Consider the following 17,743-nt stretch of genomic DNA (forward strand, 5'->3'; position numbering starts at 1 on the left):
GCTCCCTTTCCCTTTTCTGCAGTCCACATAACCGTATGTGTCGGACAGGGCAATGGGAAACCAAGGTATAATATGCATTTTTGCTGTCACTGAGAAGACGATGAGCAGCTTGCCCACTGCTAGCATTGTCTTGGATTTTATCGCTGAGCGAAAGTGATGATGAGGTGTTGGGGCAGTTTGTTGGGGCTGGAAACAAGGTAGACCTGGGTAGCAGAGCATTCCAATGTATCGCATCTTCATTGATGGAACTTAAGATACGCTCAAGGCAAGGCAACAAAAGCCCAAGTGCATAAGAAAAATAAGGACAAAAACAAGATCATTTGCCTACCTCAATGAAATATCTGTGTATTATGAGGCAAGATAGGGTTATTGCAATGTTTTTCATTTTTGGTTGTCGTTGGTTTGTTCAACTTTGTGGACATGATAGTTGCTTTTTTCTATAGATTTAAGTAATACATTGGAGACAGTATTAAAATCAAATTCAATTTTCCTATGGGGACATGAAAGTGAATCGTATCGCATCATATAGTATCCCATTATATCATCTTTTCCTATTTTATCTTAGCATATGTTATCATAAAGCAACATATTTCCTCATACAGTTTTACGTCATATTGTTTCTTAACAAATATCATTGGAATCATATTGGCTTGTACATTGTATCTCACAAGTGGTTTGGTGTGGTATTGTATCGTGCTTTATCGTTTAATATTGTATCATATCTTATCGTGTCTTAGTGTTGAATGTCGGATTAAGCATTTTTCACTTTCTGTGTCTTGTATCATGGGAAAATTAAAGGCTCATTTGCATATTTTTTTGTAAACAATAGTGTTGACACATTACATTTCAGAGCGTGTTTTGCCATTTAAATGAAATGCTCATGTGGAGAATACATTTTATTTTCTAATGCTATTGATCCCATGTATCTGCCCACTCAAGCCTCTCAAGGCCAACATTAAACATCTTGCTTCCTATCTCCATCTTTAATTGATGGTGGATATTGCTCTTACCCTCACACACTCAATCCTCAGCTTCACTCCATGGTATTAAGTGTGTGTGAATGTGTATGGACTGCAAAGGTTGCTTTTAAACTCCTTACTGGTTTTATGAATAAGACAGTTACGGCCACCTTAAGAGCTTATGGATTAAAAGGAGGATGTTCTCCATGAGTGCAACACAAGACATTAGGAGCTCTTTATTAGCTAATCACACAGACAATGGGCTTAAAGCACTTCTATGAAACAACATCATGACAAGGGCAGAGGACTATATGCAAAAAACAATGATCTCCTGCCATTTGCATCAACTAGGCAAGAGGGTGGTGATCTGTATTACAGCAAATAAGGGTGTTGCTGATAAACTGAAGGTGGGGCTTGAAGAAACAGATGATATTAGTGCAAAAAAATCTGGTAGATTAAGGACATGACTTCCATATACAGCTGAAACCAAAATAGGTAAGACATGCAAACTGTCAAAGGAAACTGTTTAATTTGACATGTGTTTTGATTAATTTAAGTATCTGTTCAACATTTTAACCAAAGAAAACATCTCAGCAATGTTTGAAGGATTGCTGTGGATTTTTGTATATTCTCAGGGTCCCCAGACTATTATCTCAAGAACTTTGCTGAATGCCAGAATTTTCATCTAGTGCCAAATAAGATACATCATTTTTTTGGTTGTAAATGTCTCTTCAACTATTTACTGGAATACACTGAAATGTTGTACCCAGAAAAAAATACCCACTTGAAATTCATAGTGTCCAGATGACAAATCCTGAAAACTTTGGTGGATGGCTGACTTTTCTTGTAGCCACCTTGCAGAGCCGCTTGCATGGCTGTACAATCTTTTTCTCTTAATATCAAAGCTTAATATCCTAAGGGATAAAGGGCCAAACAGCATGAAGCTGTAAAGTGTAAAGTGCTACTACAGTATACAAATGAATATGTCCCCACACAATAGGTTGGAAATTAGGATCAGTAAATGTTTTAATGCTCTCTAAAGTAGTGTTGTTATGAGGCTCAAATGGGCATTTACAATGTGAGACATTTCTCTCGGTCACCTGTCAATCTCTCAAAATGTTCTCTGGCCACCAACTGTCCATCAGCCGTTGACAGCGTGTGGACAAGAGAAGATGAGAGGCGAGTGGACAGATGTGTGGCCGTTATATGACTTGGGTTTTTATCATCTTTCAACCCCCCGTCCTGGTGATGATTACACAGCTAGGAGGAAGTTTAGCACACGTCTGGGATGTGCGAAAGCCTGACAGGGCATACTTGTCCACATAGGCCCCGAGACCCAGCGCTGGCAATGGAAGAAAAAATACTTAATACATTTATTGAGACACATTTATGGAACTAAGTAGACTTGCATGACTCATATGTAATCAAACATTAAATACATTTGGTCCCTTGATATACTTAAAAGAACACGTTCTCATTTTTTATTAAATTGACTTAATATAGATTTTTCTTCTCAAGTTTAACAACCAGCTCTATGAAATGACAACATGCTCAACACACCTCTGGATGGATGTGTCGTGATTTTGGCAGCAGGATGAAATCAGGTCACCTAACTTGGTAATAAACAGTTATCATCTAGGGTGTGTTGGTGCGTGTCCATTAATTATATGCAGTGTTTTGTGTGTGTGAGTTGTTTTCCTTTAGGGCATGGCTGCAGTAATGATTTACTAAATGTCAAATGAACAGTAGTCGGGAAAAAACACCATGCAGGCGCGTTGGCTGGAAGCTCTTTAGCATTTCACGCCCTGATTGTGAGACAGCTACTTTGGTCAGCATAGAGCACAATGTCCTGAGAATTTGCCCCAAGGATTTAATGTATACACTCCTGGTCATTCAAAGAACCATACCTAACCCCTCGTAAGGACAAACAAACACGTACACACTTTCAGGCAGTGGTGTGACATGTTACGGTCAAGTTGAGCCTGAATGGATTTGAACTTGAACATTCTCTGCTTCATAACTCCCGAGATGTATCCTCCTTTTTTTGTCTTTCACCATCATCTCCACAGTTGCCACCAAATGGTGAGTTTTCTCACTGACAGCTTTAGAGTAGAAAAAAGCACAAACCATCTGCACAATAATAGCTTTTATGAGTTTGTTCCCTCTCTCAGAGAGCATAGTGTGGTCTCATGGGTGGGCATCACAGTCAGCGACAGCTTGATGTGGGCTGAGAGGTTGCCATGTCTGCTGTCTACCCCCTCTCAAGCTCATCTCGGGGGTCCATAGAGACTGTGAAGAGAGGCCTATCACCAGTGCTGCTGTTGCCTAATCACTGTCTTTCTCTCTCCTCTTTCCCTTTAGCATCTAGGGCTGCCATTCGCATTTGCACTCTGTCCCCACACCATCATTTATTTATTTATACTTTTTCCAGTGTTGTTTTCCTTTCAGTACTCTGATTTTTTCCGATTTGTGAGGAAAAAGGACCCAGATGGCACCACATGTGAGGTCTTAGACATGCAAAATGGAAACCTACAAACGCAACATACTCAAGAGTACGTTCAAGAACAAACGGCAGCCCTGTCTGTAGTCACACCACATCTTTAGCCATAAATGCCCCACTTAATATGATCTCTTTTGACAGGTGTGTTTGTTGACCACCAGGCTATGATTTGTTGACCAATCCAATCTGCCAACAGAGACTTTACGCAAATGTAGGTCATCATGCTTGGCACATTGGCACATGCAAGTGGTGTGAAGGGGCAATATGACAAAGCAAGCAGCAAGGGAGGGGGATATGTATGCTATGGAGGCACAACTTGAGACTGGAGCTAAGGGGAGGATTTGACAATCATTGAGTGACAGTGGCTCTCACTAATGAGTGACCTCAAACGTTACCTTTAATCCTATCTATGTGGCATGCACATACAAGGAAATTGTATACACTGTATGTATCATTTGACCTCAGAGTTTATGTATCCACCTTGTTTTAGGGATCACTTCCGTGGAGGACAGGGTGCAGGTTGCTGAATTGAAAGGATGCTGGAGAAAGCAGATGTGGAATGGTGATTGTCGGTGATGCAAAGATAAGTAATTGTGTATCATCAGTGTATCTAAGGGTACTTGACATTGTGATTACTTGAATATACAAAAGAATACTTCCCTCAAGAGAATTGTATTTAGCTTCAAATGTCACTTCAGAAGAGTCACCTCAACCAAGTGTAAAACCTTTTTCTACCATATGAGAGGAATTAATAGAATACAATATTTAAGAAATGTTTATGTTATTTTACACAAAGCACATGAACAGATATGGGCTGCTACCCCGGCACAGTAAAGCCCGCTTCAATTTTCTGTTGACATTCAGGCTCATACTCTTATACATGTCCTTCCCCCCACGCAAGGAACACAGCGATTTGGGTGAAATCAGCAGGTTGACAGCTGGCATGGAAACCACTCGACTGACCCAACCACATCCACCCACCATCTTCTTGGTCTTTAGCCAGAGCCCCCTTGGGACACCCCTTTTTCACAGAGACAGCTTTTTCTTTTGGACACTTAAATGTTGAACTTCTTGAATATGACATAAGCACAGTTGCATCTTAAAGGTTCATGTTTACATGTGCACGACACTGGTGTACCTTAAAGCTGTTGTGGAGCTGGATGGCGAAGGGGTTTTATCGGTTTTATTTTTACCTGTCGATCTGTCAATCTATCGATCAATCTGTGCAATAACTGCCCATCTGTTTTGTTCTGTTTTTACATCTGTAAATCTGTGTGAAAGTGCCGTAAGCCACTTTGTCAATGTAATAGTCTCTAATGCACTTGTTGATTTCTTCTCGTTGACACCTCTTGCTTATCTTGACTTCTGTGCACAGAGGCAGACAGGTGTTCGAGGTTGTTGTTTCTTTCCATCACTGAGAGTGGTAAGACAACACCTTCGGAAGTACTTTATCCATTTTTCCAAAACAACTGTGGTAGTAGCAGAATCACTGTCCACTGTGTGTATGTGTATTTGTGTGTGTGTGTGTTTCCGTTGTCAGTCTGTGTAAGTGTGTTTCTTTCTTGGGTTTGGGGGCTGGGGGTTAGATTTCATCCTGATAGCAGGGGCAGTCGTGGAGGAGGGCCAAACATATGTTCCGAGGGCCAGGAACAAAAGCACTGACACGTTAGCCTTTTCACGGAGATGACCTTTCCGCCGCTCCCTATCCCAGCCTCTCTGCCTGCCGCTGTCCTTTTGTCTGCCAGCTTGCCCCAGGCCCAGCTCAAGCCGAGCGCTAGAATTTCTCCTCGTCTCCCCAAATCTCCCTTGACTAAATGTCAGGATTACATATTTCTCTTCTCACACTGAGGGCTTTAATTAGCACTACTGTGTGCACAATCATGTGAGTATGTGCACACAAGGGTTAATAAATATGCTTGAGTCTGTGTTGGTTTTCTGTATGGAGGTGTGTGTCAAATGGCCTTTTGTAACCATGAGCACTTGTCTGTGTTATCCCTGTCCTGGGCAGATTTGTCCATTCAGTGCCTTTTTCACCTCTCCCACTCCAGGCCAGAGTGGGCTGACAGGATGAGGGAGGAAACGAGGGGGGGAGGTGAGAAAAATAAGGAGAATCACACTTAACAGTGGTAGCAGATCAGCTAATGTGCAAAAAAGATAATGTACACACACACACACGCACACACAGATGTGAACACATGGAACCTGAGGCGGCTGGGAACATGAAAAACATCATCAAAAACCCTATTGTGAAGATTTCCAAACCTTGCTTTTTGAGCTGATAGACATCAGGAGAACCAATTAGCATGAGATGATGAATAATTTAAATAGCATAATAATAATAACAGGCTGTATGTACTGCACAATCATCTGCCAACCATCTGAGCTGCTAACCTCTTTACTACTGTAAACGTTAAACATGCTGTCCCAAGGGGCCATTATGAGCCTGCATAAAAAGAGCTGTAACTGAAAAGGTCTTAGAAGCTCTAGGATAAGGTTCACGTGTAAAGTCATTCACACTGTGCAGCTCTGCTGCTGAATCTAATGCACTAAAATGGTAAAATAGCCATTGCATATTGCTGAATTGGTTCCTCATGTAAAAAATAGAGTTGATGTAGACATTTAAGGCAGTATATATTGCTATAATGTTAACAGGAGGCCATTGTTTGTTTCCCATCCTTTAGAGTTATCCATTCTAATAATAATGGAAGATTTCAATTGTTTCCAACTCAAGAGACAATTTTGCATCTTGTTGGGATTTTAATTTGGGAACAATCATGTAATAATTCACGCTCTCCTACCCTGCCAACTGACACTGTTCTCAGCATCCCAACATCTCCATCTTAGCTTCACGGCATGATAACAAATCAACAAAAAAATTCACACTACGCTGGCAATACGTGACACCACAGAGACAAAGAATTTCCATTGTTCCAGGGTTCTTATAAATATCTCGAGGTTATGCTAATAGATATGGGACATTGCAGAACTATAGTGTGTGTGTGTGTGTGTGCGTGCGCGTGCGCGTGCGTGTGCGTGTGCGTGTGTGTGTATATGTGAGAGACTGTGTGAAGGCACGTCATATCACACTCTCAAGATAGGCCCTTCCTCTCCCCCTGTGCACTTGGAGAGGCTGGCACTTACCCAGTCCTCTATGAGCACACGCCGCAGACTGGTTCTGAACTGGTTCCCTCACTCGGGGCTAGCCTGGGACCAAACCCTGCGTCGTCTCTAATTAGGGGAGGCGCCCAGGCTCAGGCATAACGAGCTGATGAATAATTAGAATTGGAGGAAATTGTGCAGCCAGGGTGGCAAATCTGGAGGGACAAGTGCTGAAAACAAGGCAAGCGGCATTAAGTCCACAGTCAGTCAAATCTGTGAACTTGGCCAGCGGCGTTAACACTAGGCCTGTGTGAAGAGGAATAAAGCTCCAGCACTGGTGGCCAGCCAAGGCCATAGTCAGCCCCCCAGGGTCGATTAACAGAAACAAATAAGATGTGGGTGATAAATGAATCCATAAATTGCCAGCAATGCATATTAATTCCATATAGTGGTGGCATTGTGAGGATGTTTAAACATGTGCAGAGGGATGCAGTGTGCTGATACTGTGACTGTATGGCCACAACATCAAAGCAGGATGTCAGAATACCAAAAAATGATTGACAGACATGTTTGGCTGCAAGTGATGTTCTCACTTCCAACACCCATGCTGAGGAGAAATTAGCCCAGCCACTCTGAATGTGTGTAAGAAGTCACACTGTTTTAAAATGTCCTGTATATGTGTGTTTTTTAATTTATAGGATTGAAATTGTAGCTTCACAGCACAAGCTATCAAGGTGTGAATTTCCAAAAGTGGAACGGTGAATCATCGGCATAGTGGTAGTTAAGAGAGCTGACAGTAATTATGGCAGGGTGTAAGCAGCCTGGCATTTGACTGACATAGTTTGGGTCAGTCTTTTCCTCTCACAGACATCCACCTCATTATCATGCACAGGGTTGAAGATGGCGTGAGACGGGGTGAACAGTCCTCCCTAAGGGGTCTTGATCGGGGTCGTAGCAGCAAGGGGGAGTGACGAGGACGTCCACGGGGGGAGAATCCAAGGACTGTTGCCCCTGTGCGGATCCCCTGACAGCCAACATGGCCGCCTGGCGTTAATTAGTGCTGGCCTTCCCCAGTCACCAAGGTTATTCACATCCCTGGGTCATTTAACACGCTGCCTGCTCTCTGCTTGCTCTTTTCTCTGCCAGCTGTGCCACTTTGTCTGGCAGAGAGCGGCATAGCGCCTGGTCACGCAGGGCATCAGACGTGTGACTTTCATGTTTTCACCTAATGTTCGGTGGCTTGTTTGTTTTGTCATGTGATGCTGATATGCGAGCGGATGACATGTCTGCACTCATCAAAGAGACATGACTTGTATTTCAAGCCTTCAAATGACTTCAGAGCTCATTTGCCGTCGTGATAATGACCAAGGTTTTCTTTCACTGGGATTTTGCCCTTGAAAACACCTCTTTCATTGTGGCTGTATATGGGTTATAAAGTTTCTGGCATGGCAATCGCTCATAATAAAATAAGCCGTAAGAAATACATTCCATAATATTACAGCGGTGAATTTGTGTCTCTCAAAACAGGATTACAATAGCAAAAGGATAAGCATTCAGTCTCTGAGATTCTCCACAAAGACTTGATTTTCTAATCAATGGAAACAAAAGTGGTGAGGGACTGTGTGTGTGTGTGTGTGTGTGTGTGTGTGTGTGTGTGTGTGTGTGTGTGTGTGTGTGTGTGTGTGTGTGTGTGTGTAAGGTCAAAGAAAGGACATTGTTTAGAAAATTGGATGCATCTTACTGAAGGACTTTTTTTTTTTTTTAAATGTCACTAAAGCCAGCATCCTCCTTTTCTACGCTAATCACCGTTGTTTCTCCTTTTGTTTTTCCGCATCTTCCTTTTACTAAAAGGAGTTTTTACTCAATTTGCCATTACATTCATATAAATCTTGCCTCTTCTTTTGCATATTATACCCTTATTACACAATTGTTGATATCTGAAAACATGTGGTTAAAATAATAAGCAGTCTTTGTGCAATGTGGAGCAGAAAACGGAACCAAATCATGCAGCGATAAACGCGGCTTTTTTCCCCTTTTCCCAATCTTCCAACTCATTAGAATTTAATGCCACATTCATCATTTTGATAAGCATCAGCATGCAACCAATATGGCAGCAGAGAAAGGCAGATAGGAGAGCAAGGCCAAAGCTCGTTAGGGCCACCTATTATAGCATTTAGGAGTGTTCTTAATAGAAACATGCCTCAGAGCTGATGGCTTTTTAAAAGGAGAGGAGTTTTTTAGTTTCCGTGCAGCACGTCATATCATTAACCGTGAGAGGAAGAGCGCGGAGTGTCTCACATCCCTGCTTTCCGTCCCTTTTCCACATACATTAGTGTCCTCATGTCACATTTCATGTGTAGCGGAAGGGAAAACGCGTTGGTCTTCCAGCCGAATGTGGGCTAAGGGGAAAAAGCGAGGCCTTGGGCAATCAGAGCAGGGGAGAGTTGTGGCATTAATGGTGATGAGTAGTGATCACAGACTCTGGTCATTAGACTAATAAGACTGTATTTAAATTAGCCAGGGATGTTTTTTTCCTTTCTCATTTCCCCTCTCCCCCTCCTCCGGCCCCCTCCTGTTATTTTCATGGTCATGGATTGGAAAATGCATCCACATATTTCCAACAGATTTCTCTCCCTTCATTTCCTTAACGAACAGACTAATTAAATGAGGCGATCCCGTCGAGTTAATAATTATTTTTCCTCTGTCAAGCAGAAGAATCCATTGTTATAGCTGTTGTATTTTCTCTTTGACCTTAAGATATTTGTATTTTAGTGATTTAAGACTAGGTCTAAGAAGAAAATATACACAATAAAAGCACACAAAGAATGAAAATCTGACCGTTTTGAATAAGTAACAGAGAGAGAGACATTAAATTTCTGCAAGAATTTCTTTTCACAATTATAATTCAGCAGAATCTCTTTCAGTCATCTTGTGCTAAAATTCAATCATACTGATAAGTACACTTTTTTTCTAGTAAATTCACATTCATATTTTCTTTATTATCAACAATGTCTTGTTATAACAACACTACTCTTAATCAGCTACCAAAGCAAACAAGACCATCAGTTGCAAGACGGGTTGTTTCTTTATAGTTATCTATTAATGTCTAAAAATGGCTGCCCCATGGTAGGTGTTGTAAGAAAAGATTGACAGAACACTCCAAAATAAGTATTTCTTATATTCCACAGCAAAGATTCTCAGAGAAAAACATTTGACTTTAAAGTTTACTGTTTTTAAACGTATAACTTTATGAAATGTATTAAAACTCTGGCTTATTATTATACTAAATTATTATTTTAAATTCACAAACCATGCTGACTGTGATGTTGTCGAGGACTACAGGCGCTCTCCTGGTTTCCTGCTGTGCTTGAATGTTGTGTTGTTTGTCATCTGTCTTATTCTTGTGAAGCCAAGGACAATTTTCCACTTTGTGGACAAATAAAGTTCTATTCTATTCTACTCTAAAGTAGGCAGGATATAATCTTTTGTTAAAACAATCCCACTTCTTACACATGTAGTGAGAAAATCTGCAAAGAAGAGGTGCAGCTTTGTCCACAGAGGTTGCCAAAACCAACATTTACCATACGTTCTTCACAGGAGCTTTAAGCTGAAATAGAAAAATGGAAGAAAAACTATCAAATAAACAGTATATCCATTAACAAGGCCTACTGATTGAGAGTTATCAATATTGATGTCAGTATGTTTCATAACCTGCTAAAAAACTCCTCACAGGAGCTTTAATGTTGGCGTACTGTATACTTTGAATGTACTGTATAAAGTGTAAAAAGCTGGTGCATATAATTCTAAAAAGTATTGCATGGCTGAACAATCATGGACGATCTCTGTTTAGTGTAGTTTGAGGGTAGTATTTTAAAGTTTACTATGAACTGCAAAGGTAAATGTTACTGTAGTACTACTAATCATAAATAAAGTTCAACAGAAGTGTACGAGGCTTATCTATTAAACCGACAAAAAAAATGAAGAATGATCTTTATCTCCTCTGTAAGCCCTTCAGTTTCCATTATAGCTTATAATGCCACACATGAGTCGTATTTCTGCAGCTACAAGTAGCATAAAGGTCTCTGCGGTCTGTCTGTGTTTAAGCCGGGCCCAGTCTGTGTGTACAGTGATCATTACCGACAGTACCACTGGCTACGGTGTGATCAACAGGACGCCTGCAGTGATACCGTGCTGCATCAGAGGCATATTGTTGCCCAATTGCAGCTCAAACCACTCTCTTTTTTAGCTTCCAACCTGCTTCAGCTGCTCCACCCAGAGCTCACTCCCTCTGCTCCCTACAGGCGGATGCTTCGGGTGCTGGTGTGATTTTGCAGGCTGACAGTGACCCTGCCAGGGATGGGGTAAAAGACCTCTCTTGTTTCCTCTCTTGAAATATCTTGGGGGTGTTTCGGGTTTTAGTGGGGGGGTGGATGCTGGGGGGTAGGGGGGTAGTTTATATAGTGCGTCCCTCTGCCCCGTTCAGCTCTGTGGTGACCTTGCAGGCCCTCTCTGCCCACTGGGGAGAACAAAGAGAAGGGGAAGTGGAGGGTCACGATCCCTGCGGTGCACGTGTTGGACACAGATGCTAACGCAGCCTGACGAGGGTCTATTGGAAACATATTCTCCGGGCCCTCGCCACTTTAGCCCGCTTTTTTCTCCTCTTCTCCGTGTTTTTCTCTGACCTGATAGAGCTGAGCAGCGATATCTGACCTTTTCCCTGACACTGAATTGTTCCGCCCAGCACCATAGGATCACTGTTTACGCACCCCTGGTTAGGCCCTTGGGGAGGAGAGTGTGCTGGCTACACCATATAAACACACACACACACACACACACACACACACACACACACACCGATCTCTTACTGTCTCAATGTGAGCACTCTTTCTCTTCTGTGTAAGTTCTTTGTTTTTGCAAATTGTCATGCAAGTTCACCCATGAGACAACTGTGGGGAAATGTCTGAATACATAATCAACAATGTCTTATTGTGCCGAACCAATAGGGAATCCTCATATATTCACAATCTGACACATGCTCAGGGTTTGGAATTGTTTTTTGCAAGCACATATTAGGACCAGATACAGTGTCCGACCCAAATAGCACCAATGTGTCCCATTGTTTGCATCGTAACTCCCCAAAAGCCAAAGCCTAAATGTCTTTTGTGCTTTTGTTTGTTTGTTCGAAAGCTCATAAAATCAGTGGCAAGACAAGAAGGGATCTCCATCAAAGGGGGGGCGCAGGAGGTTGGGTGGATGGGTGAATGGATGAAGTAGAGTGTGTGTGTGTGTGTGTGTGTGAGATGCTCCAGTGCTTTACCACAGTCCTGTAATCTCCCATCTGGAACGTGTAAATCATGTCTCTGTATATGCTCAACTCTGCAGACCTGACAGATTTATACAGCGCAAAGCTTGTGTTTCGAAGGCTCCAGAGGCAACGAAAATGTAAACTTTTTGCAACAGTTTATCACTGGAAAGAGCCTTGTTTCAAAGGCTTGGGATCTTACGCATTTTGGGTGAGAAATTGGTTTGTTTCAAGGTTTCAAATTCCTCTTTTGTGAGTCAGGGTCATCTTGGTAGGGATTGACATACAGTAGGATGCAAACGCAAGCCAAACAATTTTGAAAATGTATAAATGTTTCAACTAGTTCTAGCCTAAATGGCTTTCTGGCTCTGTTACCGTTTCCCTTCTCTACCCCAAGTTCGAGGTCACAACTTTAAACTGTGTGTGCGTCGTGTTCAGTGTCAGGGTCGGGCCGATTGAGTGGCGGCGGCAGGGGAGCTGACATCTAACATGAAGGTTAAGTGACAAGCGGGGCACAATAAGGTCAGCATCGGTGTGTCACCCTTCCAGACCTCTCAGGAACACAGCGGCAGGAAAAGGCCCAGTCAACTGCTTGCAGATGTGTCTGGACGCATGTTTCACTGACAAACACGAGGCAGGCGCCGCTCTCTGATGGTACCGCCGGTCAACTCTAATCTGCATCTCGCTCGCTGAAAGAGCTGCAACACGCCAGTCAGGACTGGTGTGTTAAAACTCAAACGCCCAGCTTGACTGAGTTTGAACCCTGACAGGGTATTTTGACCAATCTCCTGATAGCTTACATATTTAGCTCAAGCATGACTGTTCACGTACAGGTTGTAAGACTTACAGTTTTTTCAGGTTCTTTAAGCTTGTAATGTTCTTTTTCTTATATATATGTTTTTACAAGTAATTATACTTTTATCTTAAGTCCTTTAGAAGAATAAATGCTTTACTGTACACACACTCTTCAAAGCAACTCTGTATCTCTAACAGCTGGTTTTAATGTTTGTTTTTTTTACAAACACTTGAAACTACAGGATGACTTCCCTCAGGAAACACCATCCTGGAAAAGAACAGGGAGTTTGGACCCTAATTTGGCAAACATAAGCATGTCATTAATGACGACAGTTAAATTACACCGATTTTTAAGATATCGATAAATAAATGTTGGGAGAAATCAGCAGCACCTTTAAACATTCCCACTGCTAAATCTTAACAATAATTGGAACTTAACATCTTTACTCATGAGTTATGTGCACAGAGAAACATTCTGAAGAAATTAAATAAAGTGGGAAATAATCAACTACATTTACTCATGTTATTCCTTTATGTAGTAGTTTTCGATACTTCTCTGCTTGCATATTTCCACAGGTAGTTCCGTATTATTCACATTGCAGATGGAAATATTACACGTTTCACTCGTCACATCCAAGCTTTCCAGAAACACATAAACCTGCACTATCCAGTAATATAATGTACTCTGGAATATTCATTTTGACACTCCGACTGCACCCATTTTTTGCAACTTTTCCATTTGGTTCCTTCCTTTTTCTGTGTTTTGCTCTACTTAAGGAGGATTTTTTCCTCCTATTTAGTTTGCAGTCTGGTTTTGCAGGAAATGATCTGAGTCCTTCTCTTACCACTTCATGTTTTTTTTTTTGTTTTTTTTTGTCATTACAACTCAAACAAGACCAAAATACATACCCGAGGTTGATGCACTCAGATTAGTCCTTTCACCTGTTCAGGAAATGTACTATACTTAATAAGTAACGGAGGAATGCTTAATTATTCTTTACTCTGTCCTTAATATAAGCACAAATGAACACTAGACTAAGGGTTATTTGTTATTACATTTCATAATAATGACAGGAGAGGGTCATAGTCAAAGGTTGGCAGTATCTATCTCCTAAAATACATGCACAGGTTACTAAAAGGTAAATTTAGGTAAAACTAAAACACAAGTTTTTCTTCACAAGTCCTTCTTTGAGGTTTTTTTTTTTTTAATCTAAGGTTGTTTTCATAGTTTGAGTTTAAATCTCAAACATCCCATAGAACTGTGCCTGCATGGAGTCCTGCATTGAGCACCAGCATGAAACCAAAACAACTTGCGGTGCATTGTTGTGTTAGCATGCTAATGCTAGCGATCTTTATTATGCTCGTATCTTCACACTGCAAGTAAATTTACCCAAAATGGCCGTGATATAGAAACGCAGTTAAGCAGTGAGTACAGTATGTTATTCTTCTTTTCTCTAGTCCCTCAATTAAACAACTTTTATTCGCGAGGGGATGAGCCGGCCGGCCGTCCTGGCGATGTAAACAAACTGAAGATAGGACTCTGGAAAACTCGGAAAGCATCACAGACAGTGGGACTCGGGTGTTACTCAGAGTTATTTTCAGAGGATATACTTGATTTATATTACATTGTAGTGTGAAAAGCCTTTAATCAGACAAAAAGAAGAAATACATTCAAAGTCATTAAGGACATTCACACAACCAAAAGCAAATACAGACTTATTGATCACTTTATTAAAAGGAGACACCAAAAGGCTTATGTGGAACACACTGAGGGCATCTGGTGGACAGGTACAACAACACACTGATCTGAAAGGAAGAAAGAAGCATAGCAGAGCACAGAATGGCCTTCAACAACCTCTGTGACACATTCAGGTGTCAGGTCATTTGCTGGGTTATTAAAGTCTGTCATTCTTGAACAAAAAAAAAAAAAAAAAAAAACAGAAAGAAACAAGACGCCTCCTGTCTTTCAAGAGCGGCATCTTCAAACCCGCTGCTCTCCCTTCAGATGTCTGCGAGGTGTCAGAGCAGCGGAGAGAAAAGAAGACAGGTCCTTTCCTTCCTGACAAAATGATGCAAGTGTTTGTGAAAGGAGGCGGGGGCTCACTTCTGCTGCAGTTGCTGTCTCTGGTATGTGTACACACACACACACACACACACACACACATACACAATAACACACATCCAGTGAGAGCAGGCAAGAATGGTGAAAGCATTACATCTTGTATTGATGAACACACACAGCTCCTCCACCCCACCCCTTCTCCAGGCACTTTAGACAATGAAGGCTCCAGTGTGTAAGTAGCAACCTTGGCCTGAAAAGAGTAGCAGTGTGTATTTAGTTTTCAAAGTGTGTGTGTGTGTGTGTGTGTGTGTGTGTGTGTGTGTGTGTGTGTGTGTGTGTGTGTGTGTGTGTGAAAAAGACCAAAAGGTGAATTTTAAGATTGCCCCAACGAAAGAGGGGGAAAAAAAGAATATCTGTCAATATTTTCTGCCTTCTGTCATCGTTTCAATTTTTCCACCGTTCCGGGTCTTGTTTTTGCCTGATTGTGTGCACCTATTGATTGACAACTGGCTCCAGAGCCACTCAGGCCTCTTAAAATACCAGGCTCGGGCTTCAGGTTTCAGGCCCCGGCCTCGGGCCCCGCTATTGTCTGCGTCTGGAAGGCTGGCTCCATTAGAGCCCATCCCAGTCAGTCCCCATTCAGCCTGCTTGCTTTTGTATACCTCCACCTCAGCCGTCTTCCCGCCCGCCCGCCCGCCCGCCCGCCTGCCTGCCTGCCTGCTCGCTACCCACAGGGCCCCGGCTATAGGTGGGGCGTACAGGGTGTCAACACTGACAGGAACATGGCAGTTAGAGGAGAGAGACAGGTAGACAGCACACACTCCCAGGCGCCTACGATGGCAGCCATTCTCAAGAGTCTTCCCTTCGTAACACTGCTCACTCAACTTTCGTCCCCCTCAGTGTCGGCGTTCTGTTTCTGAGTGTTGGAGCTTCACAGGTTGGCAAGCTGAGTTGTTTACAGAGGGGTAGGATGACTATCAATCCAAGTGTGTGAATAGCTGATGCTCATGTTACATATGTTTTACTTTTAGACATTTGGTAGTAGCAATTGATTAAAGTTGAATCTAATCATCTTGACAATAAACATCGTTATTACTCTCATAGAGACTGTTCATCTTATATCACAAGTTGGCCAAATATGAAAATGACTGGGATTCATGGTCCACTTGGAATTTTTTGAGAATGAATGGCTACAAACGGCTCCTACATTTAATATCACACATTACGATTCCAGGTCAGGCTTCCTCATATGGAATGCCTGTAACAGCCAATGAGAGGACAGGGAAGTGTCCCCAACCAGATGTTGCTTACTTTAACAACTTACCTACAGCCAGCGCTGCAAAGTGTGTCTAGCAGTGCCTCAACCATCTTCTCAGCAAGGATTTCACCCATATGATTTTTCTGGTTTTCTGGTTTTTGCAGCTTAACAGAACACACAGCATGAAAGCCAGCTGAAGATGTTGATCGTCCTCCATATTTGTTTTTCTTCTGCGGGGGTTATGTTTGATCACACAAGTTTCTGTGAGATCTTCTGTGCTGTCAGAGGATTAAAATGTTAAAAAAAATATATATTTGAAACTGTCCCTTTGTCTGTGGCCTCCAACGTTTTTAGAATCGGTAAAGATTTGAAAATTGTCGAGTTTGTAGTTGGCTAATGTGACTTACTCTGGGAACCAACGGTCCAGATTTCAGAGAGAGTTTTCATTGAGCAAATACCAGGTGTGGGTGTAATCCTCTTGCAGACAATCAGTTTAAATGTGACATATGTTCCCTGCTCTTTAAGATCATACAGTCTATATCTCAGATGTCTCACAGTAGCTTAGCAAAAGACACACAAGCTTGATAAGTAGGCAGCCCCCTGTCTGATAGAAATATTACTAAGATCCTGTTCAACAAGTCTGGTTCATGTTTTAACAGAGCTGAAAAAAGACCTAATGCATATACCACTTAGAAAACGATGAGAAGTAAGCTGTCAGCAGAGAGCATATTTGTACAAACTTAGAGCAAACTTTAAAATAAAAAAATGAATGCATCAACACATAATCCAGACGATTGGCGAGACAGCTGCAGCTGGATAGTTTGAAAAACTCCCCAATAGTGTACATCTGTTAATTAAGGCTTATGAAAAAAAACACTGTTTCATCTTCAAACATGATAAATCTAACAATATTTCTGTAAAAAATATAATATTCCAGAAGTATTCCATTAAATAATTATATGCTCTGTTGCATCATAAGATGTGTGAGACAGTTTTAGACTTTTTATTTAGCTGCCGTGTCAAGCAAACTTATGGAGCAAATTAAAATGAAAACATAATTCAAAACAGTAAGAAGGCTTATTTCAATATTTTGAAGTACAACAAGTACCAGGCTTAAGTGCTTTTATTTGCATCTGCTGTTGGATGGTATAAACCCAAGGTTAGCTGTGAAGTGGCCTAGCTAACTGCTAATAGTGCTTTGTGGCACAGGCCTCTGATGATCTTTTTTTTGACCATATTATGAAGAACTGCACGAACGTGTGCTTTTTTTCCTTCGTTCGAGTTGAACATGTCATCTCCACCATTCACCCTACCTGACATTTTAATCAGCCTGAGTTGTTGCAGCGCCACATCCTCTTAGCCAGCCGTCTCATCCGGAGAATGCATGTAATGAAATTTGCCCTAAATCACGGACATCAGGCCAGAGGTCCAAAAGGTTAAGAGGAGCACAGGTCAGGTCCCATATAACGCTCCCTGGGCAGAATTAAAAGGGAAAGGCTGCCTTTGTCCAAGCCGCCCCGCAGGTCAAGAAGGCCAGGAGGTCAGTGTCAGGGGGAAGGACTCAGCTCCTCCACCCCTCAAACGCAACCTACTCCAATCCCCCCCCCCCCATAAGAAAATCAAAGATACCTCCCCAAAAATTAGCGTCATTTTAATGGTCAGGGTTCAGCCGGGGGCATGCTGACATGATTCAGGGCACCTTAATCGGGAAGAGAGGAAGTCCACTTCTGCAGAAACACACTTCTGAGGTCAGAGGACAGCGCAGGCA

Source organism: Labrus mixtus, chromosome 17 (assembly GCF_963584025.1).
Source record: "Labrus mixtus chromosome 17, fLabMix1.1, whole genome shotgun sequence".
NCBI classification, from domain to species: domain Eukaryota; kingdom Metazoa; phylum Chordata; class Actinopteri; order Labriformes; family Labridae; genus Labrus; species Labrus mixtus.